Raw genomic sequence first — 16021 nt, 5'->3', positions numbered from 1 at the left:
AGTCTTTAGTTCAGCGGTTCTCAACCTGTGGGTTGCAACCCCTTTGGGAGTTGAATGACCCTTTCACAGGGGTCACCTAAGACCATCGGAAAACACATACATAATTACATATTGTTTTTGTGATTAATCACTATGCTTTAATTATGTTCAATTTGTAACAATGAAATTGGGGGTCACCACAACATGAGGAAATGTATTAAAGGGTTGTGGCATTAGGAAGGTTGAGAACCACTGCTTTAGTTATTCTTTGCATATTACATTTCTTAAATACTAAGAAAGTATGTGCTTATCAATTAATACTTTTACACGGTTTAACTTTGGTAAGCATTAACAATTTTAATAAATATTGCACTTAGAGTAATAATTTTCTCATTTTAAGAAAGTGTAATCGAGAGGCCAACCCAAAAACACTGCCACCCAGAGGTTGAGCCACAAACTGACTCTTAGGGGAATACAAATTAAGGCAGACTGGATCACAAATACGGCCTGCTTTAAAATCAGGACTGTGATCTACAACACGGAGGAACAGTGTAATGCAGGCAACACTCTCCTAAATACCTGGCAGGACCAAGGCGAACCAGGCTGAAGAGTAGAAGAACCGAAAGACCATCACTACTGCAAATTTTTTCTTTTTCTTTTTCTTTTTAATTTTTTCACCTTTTTACTAAGAAACCAATTTTTTTTTCTCTTTTTCTTCTTTTTCCATCACCTGATTTTACCCTTTCAATTACCACATTTTTATTTTTAACCAGTATTATTACTCCTACCATTTTACCATTTTTTAAAGTGCCATTTTATTTTCTCTTTATTTTCTTTTGGGATTAGTGTTCTCCATTCTATTTTCATCGTTCCTTTAGCATTAATTTTCCCTATCTCAATTCCACCTCTTTGCTAAAACCCTCTTCCTTACTTTTCCCCTTTTGGTGTCCTGTTTCTCTTACCCTATTCCTGCTCCAGACCTTCCCAATTCCCTCTTTTTACCCCCTGTCTAATTCCACCCTACTTATATATCCTATTTCCAATCTACTGCTCTAAATCCTTATACACCTATTCTTTATCCTTCTTCACTTCCCAACCATTTTTTTTTCTCTCTTATCTTTCTATTGTTTTCTTGATTGTTGAATATATTGGGCTTTTTTTTTTTTTTTTTTTTTTAAATTTGTTTGTTTGTTTTGTTTTGTGTTTTTTCTTCTTTTTTAGGACTGGTTGTGAGGTTGTTTTTCTTTTTCTTTTTCTTTTTCTTTTTTTTTTCTGCTGGTTTTTCCCTTCCCTCCCCCACCCCACCCCAGCTATTTTTGTGCTTCTGTTTTCCCTTACCCCTCTGGATATTATTGGTGGTTTGTAGTTTGCATTCATCTCCAGGGATCTGTTGCTGGAATTTGTTGAGATTAGTGGCAGTTCTATTGGAGTTTGCTCCTCATACGGGGAGTCTCTTCCCCACTTCTACTTCATTCTCTTTTTTCGCTCTCTTTTTTCCCCACTCTTTTTTCCCAATTCTATTTTTGCACTCCTTTTTTGTTTGTTTTTTTCTTATTTTTCTTTTCTGTTCTCTCTTTTATCTTCTTCTCTTCTTTCTCCCTTATCCCCTAATTCTCTTAATTCGGTTGGTCACCTTTATTTGGAGTTATTAATATTGTGAATATACTTGTGTTCAGTGCCTGGTACGTTGTGCCTTGCTCTGTTGTATTTTGTGCCTTTAAATCAACGCAGCAGATCCAAGCAACAGCAGCCCCCTGATCACCGCAGCCTCCTGATCACCACAGCCTCCTGATCACCACACCCTCTGTCTGTGGAACAGCAACTGTACGTGAAGCCTCCCCCCACCAGCCAGAAGAGCCAACACAGCTGTGAACAACACCCACCAGAGGAGCTGCTGCCAACTGGAAAGCAGCTGCTACCGCAACCGTCTGAGCAGCAACCACAACCCAAGGAGCCCCTGCCACCCAGGGAGCAGCCACTGAACACCTCAACATCTACATATGTCAGCGAGATCAAACATGGGTAGGCAAAGAAACCCCCAAAGGAAAGAAAAGGAGGACTCGCCAGAAAAGCAGCTAAGTGAGACAGAGATATGCAACATGACGGAAAAAGAATTCAGAATAAGGTTCCTAGAGTACATGCACCACATGTTCAAGAAGCAAGAAGAAACAGATGAAAAACTCAACTACTTATGCAAGAAGCTAGAAGAAACAGATGAAAAAATCAACAACTTAAGTAAGTCCCAAGAAGAAATGAAGAGTGACATAGCTTCAATAAAAAACTCCATTGAAAGTATCAACAGTAGACTGGGAGAAGCGGAGGACCGAATTAGTGAATTAGAAGACAAGGAAGCAAAACACACTCAAACTGTACGGCAAATGGAGAAAAAAATTAAAAGACAGGAGGAGAGCCTAAGGGAGCTTTGGGACAACATGAAACGAAACAACATACGAATAATAGGGGTGCCAGAACAACAGAAAGATGAACATGGATTAGAAAACCTATTCGAAGAAATAATATCAGAAAACTTCCCTGAGGTGGGGAAGAAAAAAGTCACACAAGCCCAGAGAGTCCCAAACAAGGTGAACCCGAAAAGACCCACACCAAGACACATCATAATTACCATGGCAAATGTTCAGGATAAAGAGAGAATCTTACAGGCTGCAAGAGAGAGACGGAAAGTAACATACAAGGGATCTCCCATTAGATTATCAAATGATTTCTCAACAGAAACACATCAGGCCAGAAAAGAATGGACGGAAATCTACAAAGTGATGCAAAGCAAAGGACTGAATCCAAGAATACTCTATCCAGCAAGGCTATCATTCAAAATTGAAGGGGAAATAAGAAGCTTCACAGACAAAAAAGGGCTAAGGGAGTTTATCACCACCAAGCCAGCCATGCAAGAAATGCTAAAGGGACTGGTGTAAAAAGAAGAAATATCAAGCTCAGAAAGAAAACAGCCACACACACACACACAAAAAGAAATGGCTACAAACAAATACCTTTCAATAATAACTTTAAATGTAAATGGACTAAATGCTCCAACCAAAAGACATCGAGTGGCTGAATGGATAAAAAAACATGACCCATACATCTGCTGTCTACAAGAGACCCACCTCATTAGAAGGGACTCACACAGACTGAAAGTGAAGGGATGGAAAAATATCTTTCACGCAAATGGAAAGGAAAAGAAAGCCGGGGTAGCAATACTTATATCTGACAAAGTACATCTCAAAGTGAAGGCCATAACCAGAGATAAGGAAGGCCACTTCATAATACTAAAGGGATCAATACAACAAGAAGATATAACCCTGGTAAACATATATGCACCCAATGCAGGAGCACCCACATACATAAGAAAACTTCTGGAAGATATCAGGGGAGAGATCGACAACAATACAATCATAGTAGGGGACTTTAATACACCACTGACATCACTGGATAAATCTGCTAGACAAAAACTCAGCAAAGAAACAGCAATCCTAAATGACTCACTAGATCAGATGGACTTAATTGACATCTTCAGAACACTTCACCCCACAGCTGCGGAATATACATTCCTCTCAGGTGCTCATGGGACATATTCAAAAATAGACCACATATTGGGTCACAAGCAAAGTCTCCACAAATTCAAGAAGATTGAAATCATAAAAAGCTTCTTCACAGACCACGATGGCATAATGTTAGAAATAAACTACAATAAAAACAACCCAAAATACTCAAACACTTGGAAGCTGAATAGCATGTTATTAAATATTGATTGGGTTACCGATGACATCAAAGAAGAAATTAAAAACATCCTGGACACTAATGACAATGAAAACACAACAATCCAAAACCTCTGGGACACAATGAAAGCAGTCCTGAGAGGGAAGTTTATAGCTCTACAGGCCTATCTCAAAAAACAAGAAAAAATGGTAGTCAATCATCTAACTCTACAACTCAAAGAATTAGAAAGAGAGCAACAAGAAAACCCCAGAGTGAGCAGAAGGAAGGAGATAATAAAGATTAGAGCAGAAATCAATGAAATAGAGACCAAAAAAACAATACAGAAAATCAATGAAACCAAGAGCTGGTTCTTTGAAAGGATAAACAAGATTGACAAACCCCTAGCCAGGCTCACCAAGAAGCAAAGAGAGAGGTCCCAAATAAACCAAATCAGAAATGATAGAGGCGAAATAACAACAGACCCCACAGAAATACAAATGATTGTTAAACAATACTACGAGCAACTCTACTCCAACAAACTGGACAACCTGGAGGAAATGGACAAATTCCTAGAAAAATACAACATTCCAAAACTCAATCAGGAAGAATCTAAAAACCTCAATAGGCCAATAACTATGGAAGAAATTGAAGCAGTCATCAGAAAGCTTCCAGCAAACAAAAGCCCAGGGCCAGACGGCTTCACAGGGGAGTTCTACCAAACATTCAAGGAAGAACTAAAACCTACCCTCCTCAGACTACTACAAAAAATTCAAGAGGAAGGAACGCTTCCAAGCTCATTCTATGAAGCCAGCATCACCCTAATACCAAAACCAGGTAAAGACATCACAATGAAAGAGAATTACAGGCCAATATCCCTCATGAACATAGATGCCAAAATCCTCAACAAAATCTTAGCAAATCGGATCCAGCAGTACATCAGAAGGATCATACACCATGACCAAGTAGGATTCATCCCAGAGATGCAAGGATGGTACAACATCCGTAAATCAATAAATGTGATACATCACATAAACAAATTGAAAGAAAAAAACCACATGGTCATATCAATTGATGCAGAAAAAGCATTCGACAAAATCCAACACCCATTTTTGATAAAAACTCTCAGAAAGGTGGGAATAGAAGGATCATACCTCAACATAATAAAAGCCATATATGACAGGCCCACTGCCAACATCATACTCAATGGACAAAAACTAACACCATTTCCCCTAAGAACAGGAACAAGACAGGGATGCCCACTCTCACCACTCCTGTTCAACATAGTACTGGAAGTATTAGCCATTGCAATTAGGCAAGAAGAAGGAATAAAAGGCATCCAAATTGGAAAAGAGGAAGTAAAACTGTCCTTATTTGCAGATGACATGATATTATACATACAAAACCCTAGAGACTCCATCAAAAAGCTACTAGACTTAATACATGAATTTGGCAATGTAGCAGGATACAAAATTAACCCCAAGAAATCTGAGGCATTTCTATTCACCAACAGTGAACTTTCAGAAAGGGAGATCAGAAAAACAATCCCATTTACCATCGCACCAAAAAAATTAAGATACCTAGGAATAAACTTAACTAAAGAGGTTAAAGACCTCTACTCAGAAAACTACAGGACGTTGAAAAAAGAGATAGAGGAAGACATAAACAGATGGAAGAACATACCATGTTCTTGGATTGGTAGAATCAACATCATTAAAATGTCCATACTACCCAAAGCAATCTATACATTCAACGCACTTCCCATTAAAATACCAATGGCCTTCTTCAAAGATCTAGAACGAACTCTCCAAAAATTCATCTGGAATAAAAAAAGACCCCGAATAGCTGCAACGATCCTGAGAAAGAACAAAGTAGGTGGGATCTCAATGCCAGATATCAAGCTGTATTACAAAGCCACTGTTCTCAAAACTGCCTGGTACTGGCACAAGAACAGACATATAGATCAGTGGAATAGAATAGAGAGTCCAGAAATTAGCCCGAACCAATATGCTCAATTAATTTTTGACAAAGGAGGCATGAACATACAATGGAGCCAAGATAGTCTCTTCAATAAATGGTGTTGGGAAAATTGGACAGACATATGCAAGAAAATGAAACTAGACCACCAACTTACACCATACACAAGAATAAACTCAAAATGGATAAAGGACTTAAATGTACGACAGGAAACCATAAAAATTCTAGAAGAATACAAAGGCAACAAAATCTCAGACATATGCCAAAACAATTTCTTCACTGATACAGCTCCTAGGGCAGTTGAAACTAAAGAGAAACTGAACAAATGGGACTACATCAAAATAAAAAGTTTCTGCACAGCAAAAGAAACCATCAACAAAACAACAAGAAAACCCACCTCGTGGGAAAACATATTTGCCAACGTCATATCGGATAAGGGCTTAATCTCCAAAATTTATAGGGAACTCATACAACTTAACAAAAAGAAGATAAACAATCCAATCAAAAAATGGGCAAAGGATCTAAATAGACACCTTTCAAAAGAGGACATTCAGAAAGCCAAGAGACATATGAAAACATGCTCAAAGTCACTAATCATCCGAGAGATGCAAATCAAAACAACAATGAGGTACCATCTCACACCTGTCAGAATGGCCATCATCAACAAATCAACAAACGACAAGTGCTGGAGAGGATGTGGAGAAAAAGGAACACTTGTGCACTGCTGGTGGGAATGCAGACTGGTGCAGCCACTATGGAAGGCAGTATGGAGGTTCCTCAAAAAATTGGAAATGGAACTCCCATTTGACCCTGTGATCCCACTACTAGGAATATATCCCAAGAAACCAGAAACACCTATCAGAAAGGATATATGCACCCAGATGTTCATAGCAGCACAATTCACCATAGCTAAGATCTGGAAACAGCCTAAGTGCCCATCAGTAGATGAATGGATTAGAAAGCTGTGGTACATCTACACGATGGAATACTATGCTGCTGTTAAAAAGAAGGAACTCCTACCATTTGCAACATCATGGATGGAACTGGAGAGCATTATGCTAAGTGAAACAAGCCAGTCAATGAAGGAAAAATACCACATGATCTCACTCATTCATGGATAATAAAGACCATTACAAACTTTTGAACAATAATAGATACAGAGGCAGAGCTGCCTCAAACTGATTGTCAAACTGCAGTGGGAAGGCCAGAGAGAGTTGGGGGGCAGGAGGGAGGGGAGTAAGAGATCAACCGAAGGACTTGTATGCATGCATATAAGCATAACTAATGGACATAAGACACTGGGGGGTAAGGGAGGGTAGTGGTTTGTCAAGGGCGGGGGGGGGGAAAAAGGATACTTATGTAATACCCTTTGTAATACTTTAAGAGGAAAATAAAAAAAAAATAAATAAATAAAAAAAAAAAAAAAAAAAAAAAAAGAAAGTGTAATCATAGAAATTGCATGAGGGTCTAGTTATAGCCCAGTTGCACAGAAATAATTTCCTAGAATTATTTGATAACAGGTTTCTCTATATTCAGATAATAGCTCAATAACTAGATATCCTATATAATAAAAGGTTAATATGCAAATTATCCCCTCGACTGGGAGTTTGCCTAGGAGTTTGACCAGGAGCAAGCCTGTGGTCCCTCCCAACCCCCTCGAGCTCCGCCCCCAATCAGCCCCCCCAACCCTGATTGGGGGTGGGGCCGGCCAACCTCCCACATTCCCTCTCCCCCCCTCCCCCCCCGCCCACCAGACCTCACTCGTACACGAATTCATGCACCGGGCCTTCAGTATTTTATAAAAATATAAACTTTTTAAAGTTTTAAATAATTATATAGCTGATTTGAGCCTGAAAAAGTTAATGTAGATTAAATATAGGTTCTAAGAAGAATATTATTTTGTCTTAGGGAAAAATTTATTGTAACTCTAGATGTGAGGTTTTTACATCATGCAAGGGAATATTCCTTCAGGAATGTTTCTGATTAAGGTTACTTTATTTGCAGTGTGCCATCCTTGTTTCTGTTCTCTGAATCTTGTTAGGAAATTCTTTTTGGGCATGCATCATGTCCTGAAGCATTTAACATTTGTAACCTATTTTCTTAGAACTTGCTTTTCATTTCCTGTGCTGAACAAGCTAGTGAGTTTGCCCTTTGATATATAAAAATGCACTTCAAGAAAGATGGAGCAAAGAGAATTATGGTGCTTGTCATCTTTTATACATTGAAAAAGAAGATTTTTTAAAAAACATTGTGAGCATGCATAGAATTGAACAAAATATATGTTTAATTTCCCAACACATCTTTCCAGCAGATATATTTATGGATTTATAGTTCATGACAAATGCAGTTTTTGTGGTGACTACAATGAAAAATATAATTATTTTGCCTTATTGTTTTAATATATTCTTTTAGTCATAATTATTATTCAGAAGGCAAGAACAATTAAATAAGTGATGTTGTTGCTATGTACTTCTAATATATTTAACTTATTCTTTAGACTGACTATATAAATTTTGCATGTATGCATTTAAATGTCCTAATTGAAGAGAACTCCAAGTCATTTTAATACTAAATATGTTTTTATGTAAAATATCTTAAGAAAGTACTCCTTTAATCTACCCAAATCTAGCAAAATGTCTGGCCATCTATCATCTTTTTTTTTTCACACATATTCAATAAAAAAATGAAGGGCTACATAATGAAGTAGTAATATTTACTAGTTTTATTTTGATGTATAAGAATAAAATTCAAATTTTGCATTTGGTGCAAAATTACTTGAATTGCACTGGAAACGTTTTCTAAAATAGAACTTTTATAAACTGCTTTTACAAATACATAAATATTTCATTCATTCAACACATTTAGTGTATATTTATTAATGCTGAACCCATTATGCTAGATGTTGGAGATATAATATTAATAAGATAAAATCTTGTCTTCAAGACAATATATAAGAAAAAAGGGAATTAGTTGGCTGATAATTTCTGTGATGAAAGAAAGTACAAGATGCTACTGAAGCACATAAGAAGCACACTGATTTTACTTGGGAGTGATCGAGGAGTCACAAGTGAGGAAATGGCATTTTAGCTATGACCTAGAGGTTGAGAAAAAAGTAGCCAGATAAAGAGGACTTTTATTAGGTGGATGAAACACTAAGGCAGTGGTTCCCAAACTTATTTGGCCTACAGCCCCCTTTCCAGAAAAAATATTACTCAGCCCCTGGAAATTAATTTTTTAAAAATTTTAATAGCAGTTACTCATCGCCCCCAAATGCACCTGTGGCCATCACCGCCCTCCTGGATCGCTGCAGCGCCCACCAGGGGGCGGTAGCGCCCACCTTGGGAATCACTGCTCTAAGGGTTTCAGAGATTCTTGGGATATACTAGTTGAAAGATCAGACAGAGGCCGAAAACAAGGACTACAGGCTTTATTAGAGGACAAGGAACTGCCGGGCTGTCTCCTAAGGGGAGGACAGCAACACGTGCAGAGGTGGGCACTCCTTTTGAGGTGCAGAATGGGAAGGAAGGGGGACTTAGTGTACTCGGCGCGCGCTGATTGGTGGCTTAATGTATGTTCCATACAGGAACAAGGGTTTAGGGTATTTGGCAGGTGTTCATTGGTGGTTCAATGTATAGTCCATATAAGGTATATGATTAGTCACTCAGGAATTTCCCGGCTGCAAATTACGTCATACTCAGCCCACCAGTTCGGGGGAAGGGAGGATCTATCACGAATATATCAATGTCTCTGTTGATACATGTGAAATTGGAATTTACCTTGGATAGCATAGCCAACCCCTCATTTTATGTTTGAGACTCATGGTCTTGATTACATTTACTTCAAGTTCTAGGATAATCTGAATTTTGACCTAAAGCTTTAATGAACATCTATTCCCCTGAAATTTCTCAGTAAATCCTTGCTGCATGACTCCTTCAGAAATTTCTCAAAAAAAACCCAAAAAACCTTTAGCAATTTAGATAGTAAGTAAGACTACCTAAATCTTTAAGAACACATGATACCTTAATGTAGTAATTTTTTAAAAAAATTATGGGTCCTAGTCAGTATTCTAGCTGGAAAAAAAAGTAATTCACTGAGCTTGTGAATTATTTTTCTCATCTTAGTAGCTACATTGCATTGAATAAACTAAATTATTATGTGCTCATAAGCCAATATTATTGCTGTTGTTACAATACAAAACACTCAATTATTCATAATTCAATTTGGTCATGTCACAATGACAGCCATGAAAAGAAAATTAGTTAGAAAAATAAAGGAAGATGCAAGATATCTTTTGGTTTAATTGCTTAAATTACATTTCAGTAGGGAACACATATGGAGAGGACCAGCATAAGGAAATGAGAGCAATAACCGATGATTGTCTGAAATGTGAAATTTACCTTATTAGAGTTTGAACTTGTTTATTTTGGGAATTAGGTTTGTTTTTCCTACAGATGAAAATATAAGACTATGATTTTTTGTTAATTTGTAATATTTTAGTATATTATAGGGGAATTTTTATGGGTCCTGAAATATAATAATTTATTATCACTTTTAAGAAAAAGGCTTTTATTACTGATAAATTTTGTTGAGGTCACAAGGGGAAAATCATAATTGATGGTTGAGCCATTTTATTATAATACAATTATTTCTTTCCACATGCCTACTTTACTGTATACACATTCAGATTTATTAAGATGTCAAAGGGCTGTTGGTTATATTGACCCCACAAATCAGATACTGGAGATATATTCAGGGTATTATACTGTAGAATTTCCCTAGGCAACATGTCTGTGAAATTGAACACCAAGTATTAAATTAATAGAAAAGCTTCCAGCTCCAAGTGGAGACCAAAGAATAATTGAATTACCACCCATAAAAGCAGTCCTATGAACTATTTAAAAACAGTGAAGGATATTAATTTGTTGTCAATTTTAATAACATAAAGCAATGTGGAATTTATTAGCCAATGGAAAAAAGTAATATAAGTTCTAGCCTTTCAATTACCCTACCACCCACATAGACTTGGCCAACTGGAAGACTGCTCCACGTGTGTTTCTTCAGGCACTGCTTTTTGTCTTTCGCAAGTGCATTTAATTTTCTTTTACTTCCATATTGAACAGCACTGTGAAAGAGTAAAAACTTACCAGACCATCTAAAAATGAAATTTCTAGGGATGATGGGAAACATTTTAGCCTGTATCTGTTTTAATTTTTTATAAGTACTGGGTGCTAACCGATTACGCCACTGGAGCTCCTGTTTTAATTTTTTAATCAGGAAAGTTTTATTCTTTAAGAAATCATAATGTGTATTCCAACATAGAAACTGTCAAGAGTTCTCAACTTGACATCTAATGACCCAGGATCTCATGCACTTTAGCACATGTCTCTGAGTTTTTATTTCTCGGTGAATTATCATTACTTGTATTAAAATAAGACAGAATGTGTAGTGCAGACAAACAATTTGTACCTCCAGCTTCGGTCATGGTCTGATCTGGAGGCATGAGGTACATGTGCAGTGAGCAGAGTTCTTATTTTAGCTAGGTAAATCTGAAAGATCCCCAGAGAAACTTTTCTAAGTTAGAGAAAAATAAGGTCGCTAACATCTCCTTTTCAAGACAGTGTTCAGGGTGTTAGCTGATAAATAAAGTGCTCTCAGAATTCAGTGGCTAGATACAATTAACTCCTTCTAGTCGATGTGGGATTAGGAATCCTTGGCCCTATTTTACCTGCCATGTATCAACCTATTTTCTGTGGCCTCTGATGTACTATAAGAGATGCACTAAATCACTTGGCCATTAGTGAGTAGAGCCAGTGAAAAATGGAGAAAATTATACTTTTGAATTGTATACAAAATATACGTGGAGATTAGAGGTTGAACAATCTTGTCCGAAATTATATGGAAAATATTTTCATATCTTCACTACAGTAATTTTACTCAATTTTTCTTAATTTACAAATATTTATTTTTGGTTTTGTAACACATTCTTTATTTTATAGTAAACTTAGCAATAATAAATGCAAAGTAAGCAAAAGTAAATGTCTAGTGAAATGTCTACTGCATTTCAATTTCCCTAGAAATTCATGATAAACATGTAACCACAAAATGCTGATATTTACGGTGGGATCCACAGTGATATCACTGAACATATGAAGACCAAAGACTGCTGTAAAGTCTTAGCAGCTACTTCAAAAGTTAGGAGTTATTTTAAGAACCCAGATTTTAACAAGTATGTGTAAAATTAACTTTGTGAATATTGAGTTTGAATGTAGCTCAAACTGCTTGCTTTAATTTACAATTTTCTTGTGCAAATACAGAAAGTCTCTTATTATGCTAGATCCATTAACAGAAGAATTTCACAAACACTTAAATTACACAAATTTTATGTGTCATTAGATACTTCAAATTGAATACCAAAAAGTTAATTGTGCCCGGCTAGTGTGTCTCACTGGTTAAGCATCAACCCATGAACCAGGAGGTCAGGGTTTGATTCCAGGTCAGGGCACATGCTCAGGTTACAAGCTTGATCCCCGGTGTGGGGGCATGCAGGAGGCAGCCAATCAACGATTCTCTCTCATCATTGATGTTTCTATCTCTCTCTCTCTCTCCCTTTCTCTCTGAAATGAATAAAAATATATTTTAAAAAATTAATTCTGAGAAATGTGATATAGTTTCATCCAATTCATGTAATTCAAAGTTTTAGTAAATTCATTAGATCAAAGAGAAAAGATCTAACCATCATTTTGAATGCTAGTATAAACTCAATGTTCAAATTAAAAATTTCTTTGAGGTGACAGTGTGAATACAAATTTTAGTGAAACATTTCCTGGAGGCAAAATTAGGTTCTTACTAAGAAAATATAAGAAGTAGAAATGCAATTGTTTGTGATGAACACCTAATGTATAATTGTGTAGAAACTGGCTGTATTATTATATCAATCCAAATAGAAATTGAAGTGTCAGAATACATACAACTATTTTTATATATGCAGAGCAAAAGTAACTTCTTTGACGTGACAGTGATGTTGAATACTACAATACTTCAGCTTTGTAGTGCAGGCTTCCTGACATATTCCTTTTATCGATTTAATTTTAAACATATATGAGCTTTTGAAACTTAATTTAATTTGTAAATCAACCTACACATACTGAAATAATTTTTAATTTTTGGTATATCATGCCTTTACATTTTGTTCACATTCTGTCTAAAATTTCTTTGAAATCTTTAATCAAAGTATTCAACAAATAGGACATAAAATAACTTTGGCTTTTAAATCTTTTATTCAATCAAAGTTTTATTTAAAATAAAATATGCAAACTGAAAAACATTAACATTTATCTTCACAAAAGCAAGAGAGGAACTGAACAAATTAGATGATGAGAGCTTACATAGTGTTTCAGATTTACTTTATTTTCAGAAATTGTTGTTAATTCTCACTTGAGGATATTTTTTCAATGACTTTTTCAGAGAATGGAAAGGAGGGAGAGAGGTAGAGAGAGAAAGAAACATCACAGTGGGAGTCACATGGACTAGTTGCCTCTCGCAATCGCATGCCTGAATGGGGGCAGGGAGCGAACTGGCAACCCAGGTATGTGCCTTTGACCAGGAATCAAACCCATGACCCTTTGGTCGGTGGGCAGCCACTCTAACCACCTGGAAACACTGGCCAGGACTTGGTTTACTTTAATAATTGTGCTGTAAAATAGTTCTACTTACATAAGGCTTTTTTAGTTTTATTCCCATTTTTAATTTGATAAGTTTATATTCTGTAAAGAAGGAAATTGAAATGAATCAGCCTTACAATTTCATAGCACCTATGTTTGGAAAAACCAATAAAAAACGTAAATAGAGGTATTATTTTATAAATTTTATCTTGAAAAAATATTTGTCTAAGAAAAGCATTTAGTCGGCAAAAGTACAGTAACTATGAAAACTCTGGTTAAAATGTTGACACAATTTTTTTAAAAAGTAACTCAAAGTGAGAAAAATTTTCATTTCACAGAATTTGCTCTGGTTTTGTTAGGTAGCTTAGTACCTATAGAGAAAATGTTTTGGCAATTAAAATATAATCTTTGGCCCTAACCGGTTTGGCTCAGTGGACTGAAAGGTCCTAGGTTCAATTCTGGTCAAGGGCATGTACCTTGGTTGCGGGTACATCCCCAGTAGGAGGTGTGCAGGAGGCAGCTAATCAATGTTTCTCTCTCATTGATGTTTCTAACTCTCTATCCCTCTCCCTTCCTCTCTGTAAAACATCAACAAAATATATTAAAACAATAATTATAAAATATAATCTTCAGAGAGGAGTCAATTGAAAATGTCAATTTTTTTAGATGTCAACTCATCCCAGTGTAGATTATAAAATGTACAACCAAACTATTCTGAACATGTGAAGTCCAGGACATTCCAGGTTTTTTAAAGGTAATAATGCATGTTATACTGTTTTAGTGAGAAGCATTGAAAACCCCACACTTTATCTTTTTATTTTGAAGTATTTTTATTACATTCATAGAGAAAAGTGCAAAAGTTATATGGTTACAGTGAAGGGAATTTCCATAAAGTGAATACCTCTGTGTAACCAGCACCAGATTATAAAGAGAGCATACCTAACATCCTGGAAGCTTCCTCCTGTTCCCTCTCAGTTACTACACTCTCACCCTCAGGGTAACCTATATGATAATTGCATACATTTTTAATGCATAGTATAATGCGCAGGATTTTTTAACTTTATATAAGTGGAATAACTTCCTTAAGCACTTTCTATTTGATTTATTTTAATAAATGCTATTTTCATGAGACTCATTCACATTGTTTTAAATATTGGTAGATTTTAATATTTTTGTTCCTGGAGGATATAACATTGTACAACTAAACTGCAATTTACTACTTTTGTTTTTAAATACTCACTTTAGGTTATATTTTTATAAAGAGGAAGGGACAGAGGGAAACATCAATGTGCGAGAGAAACATTGATTGGTTGCCTGCCATACATGCACCCACCAGGGATCAAACCCACAGCCTTTTGGTGTACAGAACGACACTCCAACCCACTGAGCCACCTGGCAAGGTCTATAATTTATTACTCTTGGTGAACATTTAGGCTGTTTCTAGTTTGGGGACATCACGTATAATGTTATGAACATTCTTGTACATACGTTTTAGGAGTTATACATTTTTCTAATATAGACTTTTAAAACCTCATTTTACTTTTAAAGTTTATTTTAAATAACTTAATTCCTTTATTAAAACAACTTCCTTTTACTTCCAGATGGATAACAATGCAGTTTAATCTTTGAGTAGATCAGTAAACATTTGATACATTTTACTGTTTTTATACACATCCATGTATTCTTTCATTTTATTTTATTTTCAAATGTGGCATCCATCCAGTGACAGTCACCTTTAGAGATGAGAGGCCATTACAGGAACATCATTGTCTTACTCTTATTATTTACTGATTTCTTTCATAATCTTGTTGCAAAAAGGACACATCTATCAGTGCAAAGCTCAGCAACAGTACTTTGGTTTCTACCCATTGTAACAATGTAAGTTATAAGTAAATTAATTAATCATACAAGTAGGCTGTCCTAAAAACCTTGATTATATTTTTTTCTGCAAATGCCAAAAATAGTTTAGGTGGACTATAAACTTCTTAGAGAGAATCTTCAGGAAAGAGTAGTCATTCTTACATAAAATATATGCCAGTATAGATTGGATATTGAACACCTGGTGTGGGATTAACTTGTGTTTGGAAGATTTTTTTTCTTTCATTTTCTGAGCAGCAGAAAATTTTGTTCATATGAGATCACTTGGTTTGTTGTGACACTTTTGCATTATATACTTTAGTATATTTATCCCAACTACTTGTTTGAAATCACCTGAACTCCTTGGGAAAATCAAGGTTTGGAAAATAAATCTGTTTTCTCTAAATATGTGTGTCTAAGAGTCATGTTAAGGCATATAATAGAGATCAAAGACAAACTATCAGTAATTGATTAAGTTTAGGGGGAATTCAGCCAATTTAATATTGCTTAACCATCATTTTATATGCCTGAGTTTGTGAGATTGTATACTTTGTGAGATTGTTCCTACAGTCTTAGTGAATTCATTTCAAACTCCATATTACTGAATAACTTTCAGCTAAATTCAGACACATTTAGCCATTTTAATGTAAGTACAGTTCATAAAATAAAATAGGGTTACACAAAATATTGGTTCCTAATATTTGAACAAAAATGGTGGAATGTCTCCAAATATTTTTTTTTTAGAATATAGTTGAAAAACTTCAAATCAAATCAAATAGATTTGGATCTGGCATACAATGCTAAAAACAAGAGCAACAACAGTAACAAATCAATAATAA

The sequence above is a fragment of the Myotis yumanensis genome, unplaced genomic scaffold, assembly GCF_028538775.1.
Source record: "Myotis yumanensis isolate MYYU_CA2020_CCGP unplaced genomic scaffold, mMyoYum1.0.hap1 SCAF_3, whole genome shotgun sequence".
Classification (NCBI taxonomy): Eukaryota; Metazoa; Chordata; class Mammalia; order Chiroptera; family Vespertilionidae; genus Myotis; species Myotis yumanensis.
The sequence above is the reverse complement of the archived record's forward strand: the minus strand, read 5'-3'. Positions refer to the sequence as shown.